Source organism: Rattus rattus, chromosome 2 (assembly GCF_011064425.1).
Source record: "Rattus rattus isolate New Zealand chromosome 2, Rrattus_CSIRO_v1, whole genome shotgun sequence".
NCBI classification, from domain to species: Eukaryota; Metazoa; Chordata; class Mammalia; order Rodentia; family Muridae; genus Rattus; species Rattus rattus.
Window position 1 is genome coordinate 165,661,153 of NC_046155.1, and position 14,757 is coordinate 165,675,909.

A 14,757-nucleotide genomic window follows, 5' to 3' on the forward strand; every position below is an offset into this window, starting at 1 on the left:
TGTCTGCATGTATGTATATTTTTCTGTCTTGTGTGTGTGTGCATGTCTGTATATCTATGTGTCTGTGTATGCATGTATATGTGCACATGTTTATCTGTGTGTCCTTGTGTAGATAAATGTATGTCTCTGTTATGTATGTGTATCTTGTGTGTATGTGTGTATATATGTTTGTGCGTGTATATATCTGTGTGTCTGTGTGTGTATGCATATCTGTGTGTCTTGTGTGTATGTATATATATGTGTGTGTGTGTACATATCTCTGTGTGTGTTGTGTGTATATCATTTATGTATAACTGTGTGTACTCTCTGTGTATGTATCTGTGTATGTATGTGTATCTTGTGTATGAATGTCTGTATGTATATCTGTGTGTCTTGTGTATATATCATTTATGTATATCTGTGTGTACTTTCTGTGTATGTATCTGTGTATGTATATCTTGTGTATGAATGTCTGTATGTCTATGTGTGTGTATGCATTTATCTCTGTCTCTCTTTGTGTATATATATGCATGTCTCTGTATGTGTGTCATGTGTGTATGTGTGTATATATATTTGTGTGTGTATATATCTGTCTATGTTGTGTGTCTATGTGTGTATGTATATCTGTGTGCATGTGTGTGGACTGTGCATGTGTGCCTTTCCAGGTAAGAGAATGGAGGTGGCACAAGCCATGATGTGCACGTGGAGTTCAGAAGACAGGTTGCAGAAGAAGGTTCTCTCATCCACTGTGCAGGATCTGGGCATCAAACTCAGGCTTGCACACTTGGCAGCCAGCACCTTGGCCTGCTGAGCCATCTGGCCTGCCACCATCTATGTCTAACAGAACACAATCACAACACCAGGCAAATGTTCTGTCTACCACTGAGCCATAAAGACCCTGGGTGTCTTCACTGTGGACTCAAAATGATAAGAAGACGTAAGTGTAGGGCTGTGGTGGGGATCAAATAGCTAATGTGGAGAGAGTCACAAAGATCTTCAAAGACCCAATTTCCTTAGCGTCCCCGGCCCCCACTCCTCCTCTGTCAACTCCAGCTTTTGGTCCGTCCCTCACCCCTGTAGGCGAATCAGTGGCTGCAGCTGGGTGACTGCAGGATACAGTTGTAACTGCCCATGTTGACAGCGTGCGGTGATGTGAGCTGCCCTGACCAGTGTACCTCCCATGCAGTCCTACCACGCAGTGGCAGTCTGAGCCACGCCCCTTAGACTGGCCTCTGTGCCAAGTCCTACTTTAAACTTGAGGTCCTCCTGCCTCAGTCTCCCAAAGTCTGGGAGTACAGGCATGTGTGCCACGCCTGGGTCCTGCACTGTCCTGGCACCTCAGCCACAGTCCCCAAATCCCACAGCCTAAGCGCTGCGGGCCAGATGCAGTGGCTGGAATTGCTGTGCTGGATTTTACACAACCCTGCACTTCTGCACATCTGTCTTCCTCTGTGTCTGTGTTCACCCTGCAGGCATCCTGGGAAGGAGATTCTTGGAGCCATGTCCCTAAATTCCAGAGGCTTATTCTCCTACCTGGGGAAGGACAGTCTGTATGTACAGGGCAGGAGGGCTGAGTCGTTGAAAAGAGAAGGTTAGAGGTGTATGTAGTTTTCTTGCCACTGTAACAAGATTCCTGATGGAAACAACCTAAGGGAGGAAGGGATCACGTGAATACACAGGGTGGGAGCACCACCCATCATGCCAGGGAGCACCGTCCATTCTGCCAGGGAGCACCATACATTCTGCCAGGGAGCACCATCCATTCTGCCAGGGAGCATCGTCCATCACACCAGACAGAAACAACCTAAGAGAGGAAAGGATCACGTGAACGCACAGGGTGGGAGCACTACCCATCACGCCAGGGAGCATCATCCACCACACCAGACAGAAACAACCTAAGAGAGGAAAGGATCACACGGACTCACAGGGTAGGAGCACCACCCATCACGCCAGGGAGCACTGCTCATTCTGCCAGGGAGCACTGCTCATTCTGCCAGGGAGCACTGCTCATTCTGCCAGGGAGCACTGCTCATTCTGCCAGGGAGCACTGCTCATTCTGCCAGGGAGCACTGCTCATTCTGCCAGGGAGAACCATCCACCACACCAGACAGAAACAACCTAAGAGAGGAAAGGATCACACGGACTCACAGGGCGGGAGCACCACCCATCATGACAGGAAAGGCAAGGAAGCTGGTGCATCTTAGGCTGTGGCACCAGGAGTTCATGGAATGGCTTGTTCAAGTCTTCACAAATCAGGAAGCAGAGAATGCTGGCAGGAAACAAAAGTGGGCATCCCCTCCAAGGCCCACGCCCCAGCCAGGGCTGGAGAGATGGGTCAGTGGTTAAGAGCACACGGTGCTCTTGCAGAGGATCAGGGTTCAGTTCCCTGCACTTGTTTGGTGGTTTATAGCCATCTTTAACTCCAGTTCCAGGAGATCTGCTCCCCCTCTGACCCTCGCAGGCACCATGCATACGTGTGGCGCACATACATGCATGTAGGCAGAACACATGCATCAAATAAATCAATACATCCAATAAAAAGCTTGAAAAGAGAAAAGATTCGCCCCCAACTACTCACTGATGCTAGCAAGGCCATAGCTTCAAAACAGCCCAGCCAGCTAGAGACACCATGTTCAAACGCACGTGTCCACCTACGGGAGATGCTTCACATTCAAGCTGCACAGCGATATCTGTGGCCTGGATTTAGTTCTTTGGAGCTGGGTTGATGAACCCCAGCTCTTATGGTTAAAGACTTGTTGGTCTCGGACCAGGAATTCTGAGTTCTTGCTCTCGGGGGACTAGAACACTTAGGGGCTTAGGTTCTAGGGCATGAAGGGGTTTTTTGGCCCCAGGACAGTGATTTCTAGAGGCCTGAGAATTAATACAGCTTCACTAGAAGGGAATGGTTTTCTGTCTCGGTGGACTGTCCGTTTTAGCAGGTGGGAATTCTGGGACAGAACAGTAAGATGCCTCAGAGGGTAAAGGTGCCTGTCACCAAGACTGATGGCCTGAGTTTGATCCCTGGGACCCACAATGGCCTCCACATGTGTGCTATGACACATACAGCTCCCCACCCCCACCATCACCACATATGCTGATCACGGTGGCATACACCTTCAATCCCAGCACTCAAGAGGCAGAGGCAGGGGCTGGAGAGATGGCTCAGAGGTTAAAAGCACCGACTGCTCTTCCTGAAGTCCTGAGTTCAAATCCCAGCAACCACATGGTGGCTCACAACCATCTGTAATGAGATCTGATGCCCCCTATGGTGTGTCTGAAGACAGCTACAGTGTATTTATATATAATAAATAAAATATTTAAAAAAAAAAAAGAGGCAGAAGCAGACAGAGCCCAGTAAGTTTGAGGCCAGCCTGGTCTACAAAGTGAGCTCTAGGCCAGCCAGGGCTACATAGTGAGACACCCCCCCCCTCCACATCTCAAAATAATTTAAATTATAACACACACACACACACACACACACACACACACACACACACACACGAATTCTGAGTCTCACACCCAGTGTTGAATGTTTTTATTCCCAGAGGAGGGCCCCGATTTTTTTTTTTTTTTTTTTCCGGAGTTGGGGACCCGAACCCAGGGCCTTGCACTTCCTAGGCAAGTGCTCTACCACTGAGCTAAATCCCCAACCCCTGATTTCTTTTTTTTAATTGACAAGTTATTACTTATAATATCTTTGGTTTTTTGTACATGATGTGTGAATCCAAAAGTCTCGAGTCACAGAGCACTACCAGGACATGTACGGACGTGAGAGGACACCCTTGCTTGTGGGTCCTCACCTCACACCTCTTTTGTCGTTAGCCTCTGCCCACACCAAGTTAGCCGACCTGTGACTTCCAAGGTCCCTCCTTTCTCTGCCTCCCATCTTGTTGTAAGAATACCGGACCCACGGGGGTGTGCTCAGCACCTCACACTCCGTACAGCCAGTGCTCTACCCACCCACCGAGCCACCTCCCAAGCCTGGAAATCTGGTTTCTTAGGACACAACTTCCTTACTCTCTGGGATTTTCCAAAGGGTACTGGTCAAGAAGATGGAGGCCCAAGTATGTAAAGGTGTTGCACGCAGATTTCTGGAGCTCAGCGGGGCCCTCCCCGAACCCCTGCACTTACCTGGGGATCCAAGAAAAATTGTTAACACTGATTCCCCAGAGCTCCAACTTGTCCACCCTCACCCCCGGTTTTCTCATCATGTGTTTGAGACTGGGAGAATCCACAAAGCTAGGACGCTGTGGGGAGACCTCTCCCCCACACCCCTTGGGATTGAGCCATAAAGTGCTGGTTTTTTCCAGCAGCACACAGGCGCCACCTAGTGGGACTGTGCGCTAACTGCAATGAGCGATCCCATAGATGCGCTGCCCAGCTGCCCAGAAACACTTAGCTCCATGCAGACACAGTGCTGGTGTTGCCTATGGCTGCTTGGCCGGTTATCCTTCAGCGTGTACCCAGATGCTACTACTGGGGAATTGGAGATTGCTCAATGGGTTTAAATCCACTGAAAAATGCATGGTGGCCCACCTGTAATTTCAGTCCCAGAAGAGGAAGACAGGGGCTCTCCAGAAAAAGTTTGGGACAGTGGCCATACTGACAAGGTCTGGGTTTGACTGAGCAATGCTGCTTCAGTGAACACAGTGGAGGCACAATCAAGGGTATTACCAGCACCCACCCCAGGCTCCCAACATGCACATGCACACGCACACAGAAACATGTACACTCCCCCACATGCCCAACTCATGCAAACATGTACATACCCACATGCACACCACACTCATGCATGAAAATGGGCAGAAGGAAAGACTCCATTATACCAGCATCCTGTACCACCCTGCCAGTCATCAGCATCCCACCAGCTCGGCCTGCATCTGTGCATCTGTGGCAACCTTCTGAGGTCCTTGCATCAGTACCACGGGTTGTTGGCTCTGAACCCCTATTCCCAAAATGTCATGACTGATAGGTGCTTTCCGTAGATGCTCAACTCTACTGCAAACCCTGAACCCTGCCAGCTACTGAGTGGGCAAGGTTTTCCCTGGTGGAAGCTAAGCCCGTGGCATAAGTGCCCAGGGCCTCCATCCAACCACTTGGTTGCTCGTCTGGAAAAGCTGGCTCCGAGTCTGCCTGGGCTCAGTTCATGATCCATCTCCGTGCGCCATGCACAAATTAGTCCTGAGACCTTATGCTCCCTCCCGGTGCCAACCTGACACCCACTCACTCTATCATGGCCCAGACCCTCAACATTTACCCAACCTGAAGTGTGTACTCTGAAATCCAGTTCCCACTTCATACCTGACATTAGCAGCACTTCCACAGCAAAGGCAGAAGGACTACGAGTTCTAGTCCAGCCTGGGCTGCGGACCAAGACTCTGTTTCAAAACAAAACAAAAGGAATAGATACAAAACAGCAATGTCTTCTCTTACATCCCCAAACCCCAGCCCTTCCAGACTTTAGGGACTCAGAGCCTACTCCTGACCTAGCCTCAAACCCAGTCATCCTGGAGACTTATGCATGCATGCGTGATCAGCCTCCACACCTTTTTTTTTTAAATATAAAACAACTGATGTATATTTATTTAATATACACCACTAGGACTCAAACAGACTTAATTTAAAAAAAATAACACCACAGCTTAGTAATCAAGGGAAAGGCAGACCACCTAAGGAGAAAAGATAACACAAAAGAGTCTGGACAGCTCGCATCAGGGCTCTGGACTGGAAACCTGCTTTGAACAGGGTTCTTACACGTACACCTTAAATGCTGTGGGGTTTGTCCAGAGCTCAGCAGCATGTGTGTTCAAAGGGCTGAGTGGTCCTAGCAGACTGCAGACAGAACGCAAGAGAGTCCTGACGTCATACAGTCAAATCACGGATCCCTGTAGATGTGTCGGCAGATGTTGTCCTGTGTGTCCACCCTGAAGTGGTAGCAGGGTGTGAGGAACTCCACTGTGGCTGTGTTGGAAGGGTAACCCCTGGAGAACTCCAGGGAGAGTTTATGCCTCCGGTCTTCCTATACTGTGCCGGCGGCTCCATGGATGGTTCGTACCCATGTGAACAGGTTGTCTGATTCAGGGAAGGCAGAAAGTCCTTTGTCACCAGACATCATGAAGGTCTAGTAGCTCCATTTTGCCCACAGGGCCCTGGGTACCCTGCTGGGCTCCACTACCCTGTGAAAGGCCCTTCCTTTCAGACAAGGTGCTTCCTTGTTGACACTGGGTGTGGAGACAAAGGACAGCTACCAGCCCCCTGCTCTTTATCTGCCCAAGGCTCCTGGCTTTGGTCCTGCCCAAGCAGAGCTCTCCATCCTTGCCCTACACCTCTTGCCTTGGCTTCCCTGTTGTCCTGTATCTCCTCCAACATGAACCTCGCTCCTCAAATCTCTTCTAACCCATCTCACCCTCCAGCTCCCCTCTGCAAAGGCATCAGGTACCCTTGCCCTCCATCTTGGTCAAGGTTTCCATTGCTGAGAGGCAACACCATAACCAAAAAGCAAGTTGGGGAGGAAAGGGTTTGTTGGGGTCACACTTCCACATCGTAGAGCATCACTGAAGGAAGTCAGGACAGGAACTCAGACAGGGCAAGCGTCTGGAGGCAGCTGATGCAGAGGTCGTGGAGGGGAGCTGCTTACTGGCTTCCCCTCCATGGCTTGCTCAGTCTACTCTCTCACAGAACCCAGGCCCATCTGCCCACGGATAGCCCACACAGGATGGACTGAGCTCACCTATAATAATCACTAATTAAGAAAATGCCGCAGGCTTGCCTAGCCTGATCTTACGGAGGCGTTTTCTCAACCAGGATGCTCTCCTCTCCGAGACAACTCTAGCTTCTGTCAAGGTATCATAAAACTAGCCAGGACACCCTCTTTCCCCGAGTCCTGTACGTGCTTCCTTACTCCCTCACCCCTAATGCAGGGAGAGCACATATGAAATCGCCCGCTCTTCCAGCTGACCGGAAGCAGGACATCTTTGCTCAATTGTCCTGAGGCCTGTGTTTGCTGCTCACCAGGGACAGCTACCCAAGTACTGCACTGCCCGTGACCTACAGCGAGCTCGAGTGTGGCCTCTGCAGTCACATCAGTAGCCCTGCAGCTGTGACTCCCAACTGCTGGGGCCTAAGTCCTGTGCTACCCGGTATCCTTGCCCAAGGTTAGACCATCCGGTGGCCACCACAGTACAGGTACGGACACAGCCTAGCACAGCGCCTTTAGACTCTTGAGGGGGCCGAGCAAGGGGTGCCAACTGGCACCCATCCAGATACACTCACTGCTGAAGCTGCTTCCGGAACTGCACGAGCAAAGTGGGCCTCACTTTCTAGACTCCAAAGTGCTCTGTATCTGCCAGGAAGCCTGTGGCTGCCAGCCAAACAGTCGGTGCCAGTGCAGCTCCTTGGCAGGTGTCCAGCTCTGCTGTGAGTCTTCCCCCTCAAGGGTGGCCGGAGTCAATGGGGCCCGGGGCAGGAGGAGAGCTGGGTCTGGGTCTTAGTTATCCTAGGCTGTGGTGAGAACCTTCTACGTGCAGACAGGATCAAACAAGATGGACTCCCATACGCAGCCTCCTGGAAGGAAAAAAAAAATGGATTTCATTTCTTAGTGAACGCTTACAAAGCACTCACTCCTGCCTGAGGCGCTATTTTAAGACATCGGTTTTCAAAATGTCCCAGGAGCATCGGCAACACCTGGGACTTGTTTTCAAAAGGGAGGGTGGGGGTGGGGATACTCAAAATACCAAGCTCGAGAGTACAGATCAGCAGCAGAGTGTTGCTGGGTGCACACAAAGCCATAGGTTCTACCTTTCCCCAGCAAACACACACACACACACACACACACACACACACACACACACACACACACACGCACAGCCTGTTATCTCAGCACTGGAGTGGAGGAGGATTGTCAGTTTTGAAGCCAATCTAGGCCACATAACAAATCCAAGGCTTTGTCTCAAAACCAAACCACAAATATCAAAGTCTGATATTTGGGCTGAGTTGGTAGCTGAGGCGGTGGTAGAGCATGAGACCACAGAAGGCGGTGGAAGCAAGCTATCGCCCTGCCGGACCATTACGTTTCACAAGCTTTCATCAACTTCCAGTCTGTATTTCCACTTATTCCCTCCACATTTCCTACGTGTTCTTGATCTCATCTTGACTTATCTTTCCTTAAAAACTGGGACAACTAACAAGAGTTAGTTCTCTCCTTCTACCACGTGTGTCCCAGGGTTCGAACCCAGGACATCGTGCTTGGCAGCAAGCACCTTTGCCACCTGAGCCATCTAGCTGTCCCCACTTATCTTTCTTTGGGGGAGTTGAGGGGAAAGAAGCAATATTTTCTGCTCCCTCTTCAGGCCTTTTCTATGTCTAGGTTCAAATGCTTCTAAACAAATTCTGGGGCTGGAGAGATGGCTCAGTGGTTGAGAGCACTGACTGCTCTTCCAGAGGTCCTGAGTTCAAATCCTAGCAACCACATGGTGGCTCACAACCATCTGTAATGGGATCTGATGCCCTCTTCTGGTGTGTCTGAAGACAGCGACAGTGTACTTATATATAATAAATAAATAAATCTTTAAAAAGAAAAAAACAAATCCTGGCTTGCCCTTGAATACAGAATAAGCTCCACACACACTTTCTGTCCAACTCTGACCCAACCAACTAGCTTTGTCAGAGGCGCAGTCCCGGGGACACAATATGCCCAATATGTCAGGAAGCCTCCACTCCCAGCCCAGCCAGGACACTCATGCGCCACTGTGCTCCTAGCGAGATAGTTAACGGCAGCGACAGGGGTCCCACCGAAACTAAAGAGAGGAAGTCAAACGGTTCTGGAAGCAGACATAACTTCAAAGACCACAGGGTCCGGGATGTACTCTTGTCTTAAGGCTTCTGTAGAGGTAGAACTATCTACTACAGACAGGAGAAACCCGCTTTGTTCCGTGTCTCAGCCCCTCTTTTCCTTTCCTGTTCGGCCTGTTAGCTTCACCTCGGAAGAGAGTCTCACCCTAGTGGTAGCAGCAGAGGCTCCAACAACTTCGTAGACAGACCTGACATCCTCTTCCCATTGGTTGTGCAATACGCTTGGTTGGCCAATTGTAATAGCCCAGGGAGGAAGGTGTAATCTGATTGGCCAGCCCTGGATCCTTTGGGCATCCTCGCCTAGAAACTGGTTGTATGGAATCACACCGGTCCACAGGCTGAAAGTAAACCGGGAGGCGTAATAGTACAAGGTCGTCCTGTCACTCCGGAAACGGAGGCAGAAGGATCAGAAATTCCAGGCCACTCTGTGTCCTATACAAGTTCTTGTTGAAAAAAGAATTTCAAAGCTATTGCTTAGTATGTGTAAAGTCCCGTGCTTAATCCCCAGGATCTCAAAATAAAATAAATTAGATGATGGGAGCTCCTTGAGGGGGTGAGGGGGTGACTCAGTGGTAAATCTCATGAAAGGCTATGCCTTGGGTTTTTAAGAGTATTTATCAGACACCTAGAGAATGCAAGGAGGATATTACACAGGAAATGGCCTCGGATTATGAAAAATTCAGTCTGGCTGTACTGGACCATAGACCCTAGCTATAAAGGTTTGCTTGACCCCATCATGACCTTCTCTCTATCTGCAGAAACATTATGTCAGGGTATTGAAAGCACCCACCAACTTCCTGGTAGCCGCGCGCGCTTGTGTGTGTGTGTGTGTGTGTGTGTGTGTGTGTGTGTGTGTGTGTGTGTGTGAATACATATCCTCCAGCCCCTCTAAATGCTCTCGACCTTGATCCATGGAAAAGTTGGGATCCTTTGATGTTCCAATAAAGCAGTCTCAGCCCGTTGATTGAGTCTGTCTGCTTCTCTGCCTCGTTTTTCTTGCAAAATAACGGTGATAAAACTTCACTGTAAAACAAACAGAATCACTGACAGTTTTCCCACAGACCCCTCTTTTGTGGGCACCAGAGTGTAATGAAGACTGTGGGTTGGCAGGGCAGAGCAGGCCTATCGATCTCAGCACTCACAAGGCAAATTGCCACACTTTGAGACCAGCCTGGTCTACACAGAGTCCAAACAAGCCAAGGGCAGACATGGCAGTGTGAAATCTGGAGTTCGAGATCGACCTCAGATACATAGCAAGTTTGAGGCTAGCCTGGGCTACAGCTACCTAATGTTTTTAAAATAAAAATTGTGTAACAAACACACAAAGACTTGCTTTTCTTTTTCTTCCTTCTTCGTTTTGTTTTTGTTTGTGAGACAGGGTTTCCCTGTGTAGCCTTGGTTGTTCTGGAACTCATTATGTACACCAGGCTGGCCTTGAAAAGAAATCTGGCAGCCTCTGCCTCCCAAGTGCTGGGATTAATGGGGTGTGCCACCACCATCCAACCGAGAGATGAGTAGCTGTCCAAAGCTAGGCTCACAACCAAAAATGTAAGACGTGCTTCTTAATGTTCCTTCTTTCCCCTCTTCTCCCTCCTCCCCTTTCTTTTCAGTGTTAGGGATGGAAACCACTGAGCTACAGGCCCAGTCCTGGGAAAATTGGAGGCCTCTTTTGATAAAAAGCAGTGACTTTTTACTTGGGCCTGCCCATGCCTGACACGGAGTTTAAAACCGGACAAAAACTTGGCATCTCTGCCTCCATTTTGTCTTTTTCCATTGCTCTGTGTTCTTCTGACCTGCAGTCCTCTCAGGTTCCTGGAGGAAGAGATCTGTTGAGATGATCTCCCCACCACTACAGATGAACTCCCCCCACCACCACCACAGATGAACTCCCTCCCCCACCACCACTACAGATGAACTCCCTCCCCCCACCCCATCCCAGACCCTCCCCCCACGCAACAGCAACTTTATCAGGACAAGAACAAGACTGACTAGTTCCGGGATAACATAACCAGACCACAGACTGACCAACAGTAATTAGCTTCCTGTGTTTCTCACCCATCCCCTTCTCTGTCTCTTCCCTGGTCAGTGTTGCTGACCCAGGACCGTGGGTACTGGTCTCCTTGTCTTCTGAGTATAGTCACACTTGTTAAGTTATTTCCTGCGGCTGCAGAGATGGCTCAGTGTTTAAGAGCACTTAGCCCCCTTACGAAGGACGCAGGGTTGGTTCCCAGCACCCACATGCTCATGAGTGTCTGGAGCTCCACTGTGATGGGATCCCATGCCCTTTTCTGTCCTCCTTAGGCACCAGGCATTCAAGGCAACCCTGCTCTACATAGTGAGCTCCTGGCTAGCGGAGAGTACATAATGAGATGTTGTCTTTAAAAGAACCCTGGGGCTGGAGAGATGGCTCAGTGGTTAAGAGCACTGCCTGCTCTTCCAGAGGTCCTGAGTTCAAATCCCAGCAACCACATGGTGGCTCACAACCATCTGTAATGAGATCTGATGCCTCTTCTGGTGTGTCTGAAGACAGCTACTTGGGATTTTGGGATGAGTGGTTGGACCTTGTAGGGATGATCTCTTGTGCACTGTGTAGAAGCATGACCTGGTCAATAAAATAGCCAGCGGCCTAATAGTAAAAGGCAGGAAGTGGAAGGTGGGAGTTCCAGGAGAGACATTGGAACTCTAGGAGCTAGTCAGGGGAGAGATTTGTCACCTGGACTCGAGGACGTTTGAAACTGAGGAGAGGCAACCAGCCATGTGGAGAACGTAGACTAGTTTAAGCAGGAGAATTATGAGGTAGCAGGAACGAACCAAAGCTTAAGGCCTAGGCATGTATTAAGCTTCCGAGTTGTTATTTGGGAACTAGTTCAGGTGGAAAAGCCCAAAGTTACAGGACTTGGTTTTGTTGTTTTTGGTTTGGGTCAGGCTTGACCGCCGAGTGTGGTAGTTTGAATGGGAATGGCCCCATAAGCGCACGTGTTTAATGCTTAGGCCCAGTTAGTGGAACTGTTCTAGAAGGATTAAGAGGTGTGGCCTTGTTGGAAGAGCTTTGTCACTGGGGATGGGTTCTGAGGTTTCAAAAGCTCACACTAGTCCAGTTCTCTCTTTGCCTGCAGCTTGCAGATCATGTGATTCTCAGCTACTGTCCAGCTTTGGGTCTGTCTGCCAGCACAGTCCCCATCGTGATCATCATGAACCCCTTGAAACTGAAAGCAAGCCCCCAATTACATGCTTTCTTTTTAAGTTTCCGTGGTTGTGGTGTCTCCTCACAGCAATAGAGCAATAACTAGGACAGTCACAATGATGTAGATAGAATTCACGGTGTAGCCCAGGCTGGCCTCCAGCTCCCTTTGTGCATGAGCCACCATACCTGCTGTGGATTTGATTTCTTGGTCTTGCAGAATCTGGCTCTGTCTTAGTACTCCAGCAACTGCAATGGCTGCCGGGCTCCTTCCCGTCCGGCTTTGATGGCCCTCCCCCCCCCCCCCCTGGCCCTCACTGCGTAGCTGAGGCTGGCCTTGATCTCATGATCCTCCCACTCCCACATCCCAAGCACAGAGATGACAGGAGGCAGGTCCTGAAAGAATAAAGATTTTAAACTGTCCCCCCCTGACCCCGCTGTGAGGACAAGTGCGCCTCACAGCAAAGAATAACATAACATGTTTTGGGGATGTAGCCTGGCCATAGCCACCACAAACCATCTGGCCTCATGAGGCCTGACTCAAAACCCTGAAAAAACATGGGGTTTTGGGGATGTAGGGTGGCCTATAGTTGATCATGAGATCAACCAGCCTCAGCTACGCCAGTGAGGCCTGGGGGAGAGGGAGGGGGCCATCAAGCCCGGACGGAAGGAGCCCGGCACGAGAATTAAGACAGAACCAGATTCTGGAAGACCAAGAAATCAAATCCACAGCAGGTATGGTGGCTCATGCACAAAGGGAGCTGAGCCCAAGTTACAAACCAATGAAATTGCTTTGTGTGATTGTTGCCAACTGCCTATGTAATTTTCCCTATAAATACCTTCCCCTAATTGGGCTCGGGGTCGACTCCTCTGTCTCCTTTGTGAGATACGTGTCGTCCCCAGAGCTCTGGTTCCTCAAATACACCTCTTGTTTATTACATCAAGACCGGTTCCTCGTGAGTTCTTGGGGGGTTGCATCGTCTCGAGATTTGAGTGGGGGTCTTCCCCACCCCGGTGGTCTTTCAGTACCATGACACTCTGCTTTGAACTCCTTGCCGACGGCCTTCCCTGGGCCTCTCTGCCAGCGTTCTAACTGACCTGCTCCTGACCCGTCCTCTCCACCCACTGTGCTTTCTTGCCTTTTTTACAGTGACTCACCTTCTGACCCCACCGCCCCATGGGTACCCAAAGCCACTCACTCACCCTGACCCTCAGCAATCCTTGGGCTGGTTCACTAGTTCCTCTGTCTGCCCTCTTCTTGGACCTCCTACTGCTTGGTGTCTGCACCTCGCCCCCAGCTGTCATTACCCCCCATTTAACTTCCACTGACCTCTCAGTAGGTCGGACCTTCCAATTAGTTCACCATTGATCCCCCCAACTGAATCCTTTTTGACTTCCATGGTGCCTCTAGCCAGCTTCCCACTGAATCGTTTTATGATTCCTAATGACTGTCCCAATTTACTAACCTCTGGTGCCTCCTACTTCTTCTTCTTAATTAATACTGGGTCTCTCTGTGTTGCCCAGGCTGTTCCAAACTCCAGTCTCCTGCCCCAGGCTCAGGAGCAATTATGACAAGTGCCACTGCACTCCGCTTTGATCTCAGCCTCTCCCTCTTCCCCTCTCCCATGGTCCTGGAGATGGAACCCAGGGCCCTGCGCATGCTAGATAAGGGTTCTCCTACCAAGTTTTGTTGTTGTTTCAACACAGACACTCGGTGGCTGCAAACTCGTTATGTAGACCGGGCTGGTTTTCACCTAGCTGTGTAAGCCAGGGTAATATAGAGTTTTTGACTCTCTAACCTCAGCTTTCCGAGTAGCTTCTCGGCCAGGCTGACACAAATCAGTGAAATTCTTTACCCATCACCGAAATGAAAAATGTTGGCATTTAGTCTAGGCTCTGCCCCACAGTTACCTGGCAACAGCCAGGTGTGCCTGACTCACTATAAAAGGGGCTGCTTGCCCCCTCCTCCCTCTCTCTCTGCTTCCTTACCCTCTTCCCCCCTCTCTCCATTCACCTCCCCCGTCTCTCCTCTACCACATCTCTTTCTACTCCTCTCCTCTTCTCCTCTCCCTCTCTCTCTCTCCCTCTCCCTCTCTCTGCCTTTCAACTCCCCTCTCCATGGCCTGAATAAACTCTATTCTATACTATACTGTCTTGTGATTGGTACCTCAAGGGGAAGGGATGCCTCAGCATGGGCCTGCAGAGGCACCCCCTTCCCCCACACCATTCTAAGCTTCCAACAAACATACCCCCTTCTTATCTTTTTATAAAACACAGCAAAAAGTACCAGAGAATAATGTCTCTCTCATGGATTCCAGAGCCCCTATTTTCTAATGCCTTCTTCATTCACCTCTCTGACCCCCACTATATGCCCTCCGCATAGGTGAGCATGATCCCGGAATTACTCTTCTCTCTAAGCAACTACCTCTGGTCCTGTCCCCCGGGCCTGTCAGCTCTGTGCAAACAGACTTGCACTTCTTACTGATCTAGGTCACAACCTGGCACATGTGACATTATTGCTGCTTTTAGGGAGCCTGTTTCTTGTGCTCTAGTCTCTTCAGTACCCAGGTTGCTCCTTCCCACTCCTTCCCACAACCTCTGTCCTTCTTCCTTATCCACCCATAAGTATCCTGCCAGGGAACTCTGTTCTCTACCCTATGCCGTCTGTGTCTCTACGTCACTCGGGGTCTGTGACATTACTGCCGCCACTGCCCACCCCAGCCTCGAGATGGTTCCTGCAGTTTGTG

At 50.0% G+C, this 14,757-nt stretch overlaps 1 pseudogene; it reads right to left on the reverse strand.

Moving 5' to 3' along the window:
• Window positions 1–5,690: 5,690 nt before the first annotated feature.
• On the reverse strand, window positions 5,691–6,094 carry LOC116894463 (annotated as a pseudogene).
• Window positions 6,095–14,757: the final 8,663 nt, after the last annotated feature.